This window comes from Notothenia rossii (genome assembly GCF_949606895.1).
Source record: "Notothenia rossii genome assembly, chromosome: 8".
NCBI classification, from domain to species: Eukaryota; Metazoa; Chordata; class Actinopteri; order Perciformes; family Nototheniidae; genus Notothenia; species Notothenia rossii.
In genome coordinates this window covers 25665769-25678045 of record NC_136906.1, presented here as the reverse complement: position 1 = coordinate 25678045, position 12277 = coordinate 25665769, and the positions used below count along the sequence as shown (strand labels likewise).

Sequence of the window (12277 nt, the reverse complement as noted above, 5' to 3'; positions counted from 1 at the left end):
CAGAGATGTTTCAAAGAGTCGTGACGCACGGCCGGAGTGATCTCAGCCAATGACAGCTCTGCATGCATCCCCTGGATATTACTTTAGTAACTGCTTTCATCGCGACGCGATGTTTCAAGTGAGAACAACTGTGAGGTCCGTGCAGAAAGCAGAGCAGTGTGTATAATATACTGTATATCACTCAGTATAACAGGCCTACATTACTCTCTTTATCTGCTTTAGTTTAGTAGATATTGTGGTGATTGACATTATTCACCCACGGATCTATGGGTTGGGGTATTGTTCTGCACGGACATTTTTGTTCATAGAACTGTTTCTTCGGCACATGCCGCCGCAAGTACAGACAGCGCTCGCTAATACGGCTATTACTGAGCCCCACGCTTTGGCCGAAGAAGCCGACCGGTTCTTCCCGGCAACACAGCGTTTTGCCCCGGAGGTGCTGGCCCCGACACACAGCGGCACCTTCCCTGGTACAGGCATGCCACCTAGCAGAAGCTCCGGGGCTGACGTCAGCAACTCCAGCCCAGGCCTTTGTTATTACCATGCACGCTACGGGGCGAAAGCGAAGATGTGCCGCCCTCCCTGCACCTACAAGGTAACGGGAAAAACCAAGGCCTGCGCTCGGTAGTGGCCGTGAGCATGGGCACATCCAACCAGCGGAGCGTCCTGCCGGCTACCGTGGAGCCCGCCGCCGGTGGAGGCCACGGCCCACCTTTAACGTCCGCTAACGACACCCCTATTCGCACCTATGGCACAAAGACAGTGGACCTGTGCTTCGAGGGTCAGCGGTTTAAGTGGGATTTTGTCACGGCTGACATCTCCTTCGCCTTCCTGGGCGCAGACTTCCTGTGCGCTCACGGACTGCTGGTGGACGTCAAGAACAGCCGCCTGGTGGACGCGCTGACGTTTTCCTCGTTCACGTGTACCCGCGGCGAGGCCTCATTCAGCGGGCTCTCCAGCTCACTCTCACAGGGCGACAAGTTCCAGCACCTTCTCAGTGACTTGACGTAGCCCACCTTTTCCGCTGCCACTACCAAACACGGGGTAGAGCACCACATTGACACTGAAGGCCCCCCTGTCTACGCTAGGGCCCGGCGGCTCAACCCTAACATGCTGGCAGTCGCCAAGTCGGAGTTCGTCAACATGGAGCGTCTGGGCATCATCCGCCGCTTAGACAGCCTTCGCCGCTTCACATGGTCCCTAAATCAGCCGGTGGCTGGCGACCGTGTGGTGACTACCGCCGCCTTAACGACGCCACTACGCCAGACCGCTACCCGGTCCTTCACATCCAGGACTTCTCTGCACACCTGGCGGGCAAGCTGGTTTTCTCCAAGGTGGATCGGGTGCGGGGCTACCACCAGGTGCAGGTGCACCCCTCGGACCTCCCCAAAACTGCGGTAATTACGCCGTTTGGGCTTTTCGAGTTCCTGCGTATGCCGTTTGGACTTAAGAACGCAGCTCAGTCCTTTCAGCGGCTGATGGATTGAGCGCTCAGAGACATGCCATTCATCTTTGTCTATTTAGACGACATCCTGGTCACCAGCTCCCCCTCCGAAGAGCACCAGGCACATCTCCGGGTGCTGTCAGTTCGGGTTGTCCTCCATCCATTTCCTCGGGCACCTCATCAGCAAGGATGGGGCCGCCCCCCTCCCGTTGAAAGTGGAGGCCGTGTCTGCCTTTCCACGACCGCCTACAGCTCGGGCGCTCCGAGAGTTCCTCGGGATGGTGACGTTTTATCACCGGTTCATATGCCGGGCGGCCCACACCATGCGCCCGCTGTACGAGGCCCTCAAGGACAAGTTCCCCGGCCAGGCCATAGACCGGACGTCTGAAAGGGGCGTCACTTTCAATGCCACCAAAGCCGCCCTGAGCGAAGCCGCCATGTTGGCTCACCCGTTACACAGGGCCCCCATCAGACTACGCAGTGGGCGCGGTGCATGAACAATGGGTCGACGGCGCCTGGCAACCGCTCGCCTTTTTCAGCCGCCAGTTGACTCCCAGGGAGCGCAAGTACAGCGCTTTCGACAGAGAACTCCTAGGTCTCTATTTGGCGGTTCGCCACTTCTGTTTCCTGCTGGAAGGCCGGGAGTTTGCAGCGTTCGTGGATCACAAGCCACTGACCTTCTGCATGTCCAAGGTGGCCGAGGCGTGGTCCGCCCGACAGCAACGCCAGCATTCGTACATCTCCGAGTACACCACGAACATACGACACATCGCTGGCAAGGCTAACGTGGTCGCGGACTGCCTCTCCAGAGCGATCATCGGAGCTGTGCAGCTGGGCCTCGATTACCTCCGCATTGGCACTGAACAGGCCTCTGACCACGGGGTCCAGACCCTCAAGGCCTCGGTCACGGGATTACGCCTGGAGGTCACGGTCGGTGACTCTGGCGCAAATCTGTGGTGTGACGTCTCCACGGGCCAGCCTCGACCGCAGGTCCCTGCGGACTGGCGCCGACCCGTTTTTGAGGCAGTTCACAATCTTTCGCACCCCGGTAGGAAGCCGTCCGTGAAGTTGTTGTTGCAGAAGTACGTGTGGCATGGGCTTAAGAAGGACGTCAGGTCCTGGGTCGATTTGTGCGTGGTCTGTCAACGGGCCAAAGTCCACCGCCATACTAGGGCCCCTTTTGAACTTTTTGCGGTTCCTAAGAGGAGGTTTGACCATGTCAATGTCGACCTTGTGGGTCCGCTTCCCCCCTCTCACGGTTTCACCTACCTGTGTACGATGGTGGACAGAACGACCCGCAGGCCCGAGGCCGTTCCCCTCGCCTCGACGTCAGCTTCCGATGTCGCCCGCGCTTTCATCGGCACGTGGGTGGCGCGCTTTGGGACCCCGTCTGACCTCTCCTCTGACCGCGGTTCTCAGTTCACCTCAGAGCTGTGGAACGCTGTTGCTGTGGGTTTGGGGGTCAAGCTGCACAGCACCACCGCATATCACCCCCAGGCTAACGGATTGTGTGAGCGGTTTCACCGGTCCATGAAGGCGTCACTACGTGCCGGCTTGACAGACGGCAACTGGGTGGATAAGCTCCCGTAGGTTATGCTCGGCCTCAGGTGTGCCCCCAAAGAAGACCTGCAGTCCTTCTCGGCGGAGCTCGTCTATGGCCAGACGCTATGGGTCCCCGGGGAATTAATTCCAACCGCCACTGTGCGGCCGGGCAGCGCTCTTCCCTGCTGGAGACCGCCGGGATATTCGCGCCCGTCCCCACGTCGCAGCCCAGCAACCCAGCTTTCCGGGTGTCCCCCGGATTACGGTCGGCGGATTTCATTTTCATTCGCCACGACGGCCACCGCGGTCCCCTGCGGCCCCCTTACGAAGGTCCGTTCAGGGTCATACGTCACGGGGACAAGAGCCTGGTGGTGGACGTTGGTGGTAGGCCTGAGACTGTGTCCGTTGATCGGATTAAGCCTGCTCACATGGACGTTTCCAGGCCGTTGGAGTTGGCTCTGCCCCCACGTCGGGGCTGCCCTCCCATGGCCCGCCCCCGCCCCCTGTGGGGATGCCCTCGCCCTCGTTGGCGCCCCTGCCCTTGCCTGCGGTCCCGCCCTCCTCGGCCCCTGTGGTCCGTACGCGCCGAGGCCGGGTGGTACTTCCTCCCAGGCACGAGGATTTTGACTATGAGTGAATACTGGGGGGGCTTGTGTGGTGATTTACATTATTCACCCACGGATCTATGGGTTGGGGTATTATTCTGCACGGACATTTTAGTGAACCCGACTTCCTGTTTCCGCCGGTCTTCGCTTCCCGGGCATGAAGTTGTTTACATGTGTTTTCAGATGCTAAATAAAAGTCTAGCTTGTACCTTCGATACCCCGCCTCCAACTCCCGTCTCTCGGCACTACAATATCTACAAACAAAGAGTTGATATTTGCCTAAAACCATTTAATGCTTCACACAATAATACACAACGGCTTTCGCTTGATGTATTTATATGCTTTAGGAGCTGTAGGTGCCTGTTGTACAGTGTGGTGTGTGTTGTACAGTGTGGTGTGTGGTTTACAATGTGTAGATGCGGCGGACAGACAGGTCTCAGTTAGTTTGGTGTCCTATGCTTACGTTTAATACTTGTAAATAACACTTTTGGCCCGTCATTTCAATTCCCCATTTCAGCGACCAGAGAAGGTTATTATGTGTTATTATGAGAGTGCTCTCATACTTGTGTGTATAATGTCCGCATCTGTAGCCTGTTATTGTCTCATTATACCGCACTGTCAATGAATTAAAAGTAAATATATAAGTCGTCATAAACACATCTGCCCATCAGACAGAGGGCTGCTGTGCCTCCTGTCATCATTAATGGGCGTCTCTTTAAAATGAGCGCTCAGAGGAGAGGAGTTCGCATTTCTCTTAACACCTGTTGCTTCACTCCTCTCTCCTCCGCTCGCATCTCCTGTCGGCGGAACTAAGACACGAGGATAGAAGTCGAGGAGGGGAAATTAGAGAATTGAGAAGCCTTCTGTGACACATAAAAAAAAAGCGGTTTTAATTAGTTCAACTAAAATATGCGCCATTTCCGCTACGGTCCCGCACCAGCGCCTTTACCTGACCCCCGGCTCGATGAGCGAACTATGGATAAATCAAAGAAAAGTATCGGAGGAACACAGAGGGTTTAATTCTGCATGGTTAGAGATATATGCTTTCACTGCAAACGATGCTGGTTTACCGGTATGTTTGATATGTGGAGAGAAGTTGTCAAAGGTGCTGCAGCCTTTACCTACGTATTGGAGGAAAAACACGATCTTCAGTCATAATTCAACCAGTTAACTCTTTTTAGGGTGCATTTGTTTTATTTATTTCAAAGTGGGCCCATTTTAATTATATTAATTTTCTTCAAATGTGCAGAGGACTCCCCAAGTGCTGTGTTGATTTATTTTAAAGTAGGCCTTTGTTTATTATTAAAGGTAAACAGTTTTCTATAATGTAATAAATAATAAATGCAAAACACTGTAGTTTTGTAATCAAATATGTTTTGCAGCTCCAGAAAAAATATTGGTGGAGAAGGGTGCAAAATGGCTCTTTTGGTCAAAAAGGTTGCAGACCCCTGTACTAACCATTGAAGTTTGTACTTACGTATGTGGTTTTGGTTAGAATATACAGCTGAATTACTTGAAAAGTGACTTGATTAAATCCGTAATCTAAAATAAACACAGGGGCAAAACTCCAGTTGCCTGAGTATTACAGTTTTTCTCGATTGCTAACACACATTTTTTTTTTAATTGCTCAGTTTCTCAGAACACTAAACAGAATTCACAAAACTACACACCCAAAGTGCAAAACACCTCATTTCTCCTGCTAAATTAAGAACTGCACTCAAAACTACGTAAAACACTTACCAAATGCAAACCTTTGCACCAAATATAACACACTTCATTCATAATACTAGATGGTTTGACCACCCTACACACTGCTGAGCATAGTCTAAAGCACTTTCATCTTTTATGGGCTATGCTCTGTATCAGCGCCATATAGACTGAGAGTTACGTCATCTCCGTTCACTCCAATGGACCATTTTTTTACAGCAATGGCGGATCGTGGAGACTCTCAATCGTTCCCCGGAAGTTAGCGCCAAGGCTAGCAGAGCTGTAGAGTTGCAGCATAATAGACCGTTCGTGACGGACTTTTAAAGGTAAGAAGAAGTTTAAAGATTTATATTGGGGATATTATCAGTACATCTGATTCAAATTAACATGTGTATTAAAGGATGTCAATGGATTATCCCTAAATTAGTAGATTTAGGGAACGTTTACATATAACAGATTAAGCTAGGATACCATACCATAGTACCATACCATAGTGGTTAGATACACAGTATTAGGAAACACTTTATACTTACTGGACATGTTATACTCATTACATACTGTATATAAAATATGACCAAGAATGTGAGACAACTTTATAGAAATTCATATCACATCTGTTACTGATGCCATTTGTCATACTTTGTTAAACTCACAAATAATAAAGTTCCATAACTTCAGTTGGGAACAAAGACCACACCTTATCTCCCCAAGGCAATTTCCCATCCAATAGGTGTGCTATATAGGTGTGTATAACCCTTTCTCCTGTCTGTTTCTCCCTCTTTCAGCACAAGAACCAGAGGGGGATTCAATGGAGCCTGAATACCTGCACTGAGACCCTCACCCTGCACCCTGAGTCTCAACTCTGTGTTTTTCAAGCCTTTCCCTGTTTTTTTGTATTAAACAAAACATTAAGCTTTCCCAATGGTGTGGTTTTCGTTTTGTGAAAAAGTGCAAATGCAGTGTTTGTATATAATAACCTCACATATTTTTTTGCTGTTGGTCGTAAAATTGCTCCTGCTGACTTGAGCCAGCCATTTTTTCCTCCGCTCTGTGTCAGTGGGGAAGCCGTACATTCGTACTCCTTTCTCGGAGCGATTTGAGCATCCCCAGGCAGCACAGCAAACCATGGTGGCGACTAGGAGGCAGCACAGCAAACTAGGACAACACGGAGGAAAAGGCACAGACAAACTGCATGATATGCTATTCAATGTTTATTGAATTCCATGTATTTGCAATGGATGTTCCTAAAACAACACATTTAACATCATCATCATGCTGCTGCTGCTGCTAGTCCTTTGATAGTCACCTGTCGGTCTCCTGTCCTTTCTGAAAGCCATAAAGATGACATTAGTCATTTAGATAACTTGTGTCCTCAATTACCATGGGATTACTGAAACTACCATGAATTTAAGAAAATGGTAGAAATTAATCTAATCTGAATTTTGAAGCATTCCTTTAGATCCCCTCCCTCTAAATATATCAATAAACATTAGAAAGTGATGCTCCTGACTACCATAGAAGTTTAAGAAGATAATATTGGTTTTAAAGAATTCAAAGCTATAAATAAACAGCAACAGGCTCTTTAACCAAGGCACTGTTAGCCTAACATGTAAACTAGTTGTTCACACTAATCCTAATATTATCACTTAATATTAGCAAATTCTATTTTATTTTTTAAAACATATTGATGTAAATACATACACATATCGATTTGTTGTATAAATATTGCAAATGAAAACCTTTATTCACTAATAATTACCAAAAATCGTAGTTCTATCCTGTTATCAATGCTTTCACATTGCCCGCCATGAACTTCCGGGGAACGATCCTCGTCTACATGAACCACGTGACGATAACCGTTTTTGGACTTCCGCTGTCGTAACTCTTCTATCTATATGGCGCTGCTCTGTATATAGAGTGGAGAAGTCACGCCCATCTACTTCCGCTCCATGGGACCTTATTTCTGAAAAATAATGTATTGAAGTCAATGGAGAGAGAAAACGTATCTTTCGATCCCGTTTGAATTGTGCCATGAATTACACATAGATGTTTGTCAATCTTAAAAAATAATTTCCATGTCAAAAAAGTCAAAGTTTGTCTTAAAACTTTTGAAATATAAGACTATGAAAAATATGCAACTAGAAAGACTACAAATCCCAGAGTCGCGTGCATTACAGTTTTTCTCGATTGCTAACACACATTTTTTATTTTAATTGCTCAGTTCCTCAGAACACTAAACACAATTCACAAAACCACACACCCAAAGTGCAAAACTCCTAATTTTTCCTGCTAAATAAAGAACTGCCCTCAAAACTACATAAACACTTACCAAATGCAAACTTTAGCACCAAATATAACACACTTCATTCATAATACTAGATGGTTTGACCACCCAACTACACACTGCTGAGCATAATCTAAAGCACTTTCATCTGTTCTGGGCTATGCTCTGTACATAGAGCTTTCTGCAGAGAAAGATTGCTTCAGTTTACAGAAAGACAGTAAATGAAGAAATACAAATGAGTTGTTGAAAAAAATCATTTTTTTTTCAAATATAACATTGTGCAACATGCAACTCAGCACATAGTTACTATGCTTCGGATCTCTCTAAGTGTGATGGCATTGTTTGCCAAAACCCAGTTTGTAGCTGCTGCTTCCTGTGCCTCATTGAAAATCCTTGGCCTTCCACCTGCACCTCTTTGTTTCTCAGTCCTTCAGATAAACAACAAAGATATAGTGGTTGGTCAGTGTCTGTGTTGCATAAAAGTAAGTTTACCACAGTCAATTGTGCAGGATTTTTGTACAGTTATAGTATGCCAACAATTCAATTACAGCAATGAAGTAAATACGTTTCACACAACAGATATCAGCACTGATATATCATGAGTTATGCAGAGCTAAAAACAGGTAACTAACCTGATATCAAGTCTAAGTGTCCGGATTACAGAGGCAACAGTAAATCGGCTTAGATTGGGCTGAACCCTCTGAAAGTCCTCTCCCTCCAGCTCTACCTCTACCTCTCATTCTTCCTCCTCTCACTCTCACCCCACCTCTTCCTCCTCCTCTTGCTGATGCTTCTATGTTGGCTTCCATTGTTTCTGTAAGAAAGTACTCACCTGTGGTCTTTTTATAGTGCTAACATCCTGATTGATGAGCCAACAATTATGCTATCAGGTGTTTGGTCAGGTGGAACATCTTTCTTGATCATTGGTCCATGTGTGAGGCATTTTGAATATCAGTGTTATGTATGTGCTAACACGTGACTTTATTTCAGATTCCTGTGTCTTACGTGGAGAAACGTGTGCAGTGGTTTGCAAAAAGTGCCAGGTTGATTTGCAAATTGTGTGAAAAGCTGAAAACGTGTTTAGAGTTTTGGAGATTTGAGCCGATGTTTTGCTCTTTGAGTGTCAGTTAAAATAATTGTGCTTTATGTATAATTTTAGTGTGTCAGCAATCGAGAAAAACTGTAATGAAGTAAATAAGTTTCACACAACAGATATAAGCACTGATATATCATGAGTTATGCAGAGCTAAACACTGGTAACTAACCTGTTATCAAGTCTAAGTGTCCGGATTACAGAGGCAACAGTAAATCGGCTTAGATTAGGCTGAACCCTCTGTCCAGCCTCTCTCATCGACAAACCATGGTTGATAACATTTCATTTCATTAGAGAGTACTCTTCCTCCTCCTCTCCTCTTGCTCTTGCTCTTGCTTCCATGTTGGCTTCCATTGTTGCTGTAAGAAAGTATTCACCTGTGGTCTTTTTATAGTTCTAACATCCTGATTGATGAGTCAATAATTATGCTCTCAGGTGTGGTCAGGTGGAACGTGTTTCTTGATCATTGGCCCATGTGTGAGGCCTTTTGAATATCAGTGTTTTAAACCAGCTAACACATGACTTTATGTCAGATTCCTGTGTCTTACGTGGAGAAACGTGTACAGTGGTTTGCAAAAAGTGCCAGGTTGATTTGCAAATTGTGTGAAAAGCTGAAAACGTGTTTAGAGTTTTGGAGATTTGAGCCGATGTTTTGCTCTTTGAGTGTCAGTTAAAATAATTGTGCTTTATGTATAATTTTACTGTTTTAGCAATCGAGAAAAACTGTAACGTTACACATTACACGTGTTACTCACCGAAACCTTGTATAGCCGGTCCCACATGCTGGCTCTTACGGAACCGACTAACTCCCCTTTTGTGTACAGTTGCAAGAAAATGTGAACCCTTTGGAACTACCTGGATTTCTGCATAAATTGGTCATAAAATGTGTTCTGATCTTCATCTAAGTCACAACAATAGACAAACACAGTCTGTTTAAGCTAAAACCACACAAACAATTATATGTTTGTATGTTTTTATTGAACACACCATGTAAACATTCACAGTGCAGGGTGGAAAAAGTATGTGAACCCTTGGATTTAATAACTGGTTGACCCTCCTTTGGCAGCAAACACCTCAACCAAACGTTTCCTATAGTTGTATATCAGACCTGCACAACGGTCAGGAGGAATTTTGGACCATTCCTCTTTACAAAACTGTTTCCGTTCAGCAATATTCTTGGGATGTCTGGTGTGAATCGCTCTCTTGAGGTCATGCCACAGCATCTCAATTGGGTTGAGGTCAGGACTCTGACTGGGCCACTCCAGAAGGCGTATTTTCTTCTGTTGAAGCCATTCTGTTGTTGATTTACTTCTGTGCTTTGGGTCGTTGTCCTGTTGCATCACCCATCTTCTGTTGAGCTTCAATTGGTGGACAGATGGCCTTAAGTTCTCCAGCAAAATGTCTTGATAAACTTGAGAATTCATTTTTCCGTCGATGATGGCAATCTGTCCAGGCCCTGAGGCAGCAAAGCAGCCCCACACCATGATGCTCCCTCCACCATACTTCACAGTTGGGATGAGGTTTTGATGTTGGTGTGCTGTGCCTTTTTTTCTCCACACATAGCGTTGTGTGTTCCTTCCAAACAACTCAACTTTGGTTTCATCTGTCCACAGAATATTTTGCCAGTAGTGCTGTGGAACATCCAGGTGCACTTTTACAAACTTCAAACGTGCAGCAATGTTTTTTCTGGACAGCAGTGGCTTCCTCCATTTTATGACCAACTTATGCAGAAATCCAGGTAATTCCAAAGGGTTCACATGCTTTTTCTTGCAACTGTATGTACAGTTCTCAATATGGCCAGACTTGTAGTGATTTTCACCTCTTTTAATACTTTTCACTTCATTCTGAAAGAAAGAGGTGAAATGTGCTAACGTGGCCATCTTGGTGTTGGTGACGTATACAAGAACAGAGACGTAGTTAATTGAGCGTTTCACACAAACAAATGTGTTACTTCACAGTTTTACGACACATTTTTATTTTTTTGACTTGCAAAAATTATCTTTTAAATTGACAAACATGTGTAATTCGTTGCACAATTCAAACGGGATCAAAAGATAATCTTTCTCTCTCCATTGACTTCAATACATGATTTTTCCAAAATAACATCCCATGGAGGTCCCCCGGAGGGGGAAGGACTTCGCCTCTCTATAGAGCTTTCTGCAGAGAAAGATTGCTTGAGTATACAGAAATACAGTAAATGAAGAAATACAAATGAGTTGTTAAAACAAAAACTTCTGCTGCTTCCTGTGCCTCATTGAAAATCCTTAACTTTCCACCTGTTCCTCTTTTTTTTCAGTCCTTCAGATAAACAACAAAGATATAGTGGTTGGTCAGTGTCTGTGTTGCATAAAAGAAAGTTTACCACAGTCAATTGTGCAGGATTTTTGTTCAGTTATAGTTTGCAACATGCCAACAATTCAATTACAGGAATGAAGTCCATACGTTTCACACAACAGATATAAGCACTGATATATCATGAATTATGCAGAGCTACAAACTGGTAACTAACCTGTTTTCAAGTCTACGTTAGGCCTGTCACGATAATTAATTGTGTTGGACGATACATTTTTCTGGAAATTATTGCGATAAACGATAATATTGTCGGAACCGTTTTAAGACCATTTTAGACATAATGATAATATATAATAATAATTCTAGTACATCCTTTCAAACATAACTTTTTATTGAACATTCAACATTGCAAATGAAATGTGAAATAATATTAAAATATATAAATTCATAAATAAAACAAATTAATTAAATTATAAACAATTAATTAAATCACACACAACCGAAAATATCAATTAAATAGAGTCAGGCTGGAAAACAGAGCTCTCTCTCTCATATATATATATATATATGAGAGAGAGAGCTTTATAAATAAATAAATAAATATGAGCACACATTATCTCACAAGCAAAAAAAGAGTAAATTAAACAACAACCTGCAGAAAACATAGATAAATAATTAATGCATTATGGATAATAATCTTAAGGTTGACTTTTCTTTTAGAAAGTCTGGCTCTAAATGTAGTACATTGTTTGTTGTCGACAGCAAAATTAGGACCGAAAAGGTCTTATCAAAGTTCTAAAGCCAGTTTACAAATCAGCTGAAACACCACCACTGGGGTCTTTTCTATTCCAACAATATTACGCTCTGATTACTTGTCTGAAGTTTTTTCATTCAAATCCAATAAATTAGTAGTTATTGGTTGTTGGTAATAGGATGTTGACGCAATATAGTTAAGTTCCTATGTAACCAATGCACGTATACCGGTTTTTGTTAGTAGCATAATCATATAAATGAGGACAATCTTCTAATTGATGTTTTGTCTTTTCTGCAGGTCTGCTCACTGACTAGAACACCAGCGTGACGTGGCCCAAAACAAAGATCCATATAACCCGATTATTTTTAGTGTGTCCCCCGTCCGGCTGAAAAACGGAGGTCGTTGGGCTGGAGTGTGTTCTCATGGCCGAGTCAGAGACTGAATGTGACACACCCGGCCTTGACACGCTTTGGTCGGAGTGTGTCATAGCCCACAGCCATGTCGACCTTCACTATGGAGCAGAAACGGAGATCATGACTGAAGAAAAGCCTGGACT

General features: G+C 44.8%; 1 long non-coding RNA gene across 1 annotated transcript; it reads left to right on the top strand.

The window, feature by feature from the left end:
- The first annotated feature begins 5360 nt into the window (after positions 1–5360).
- On the top strand, positions 5361–6215 carry LOC307015493. The gene is made up of 2 exons (XR_013801553.1): positions 5361–5624; positions 6084–6215. It is a non-coding gene; the product is annotated as an uncharacterized lncRNA (long non-coding RNA).
- The last annotated feature ends 6062 nt before the right edge of the window (positions 6216–12277 follow it).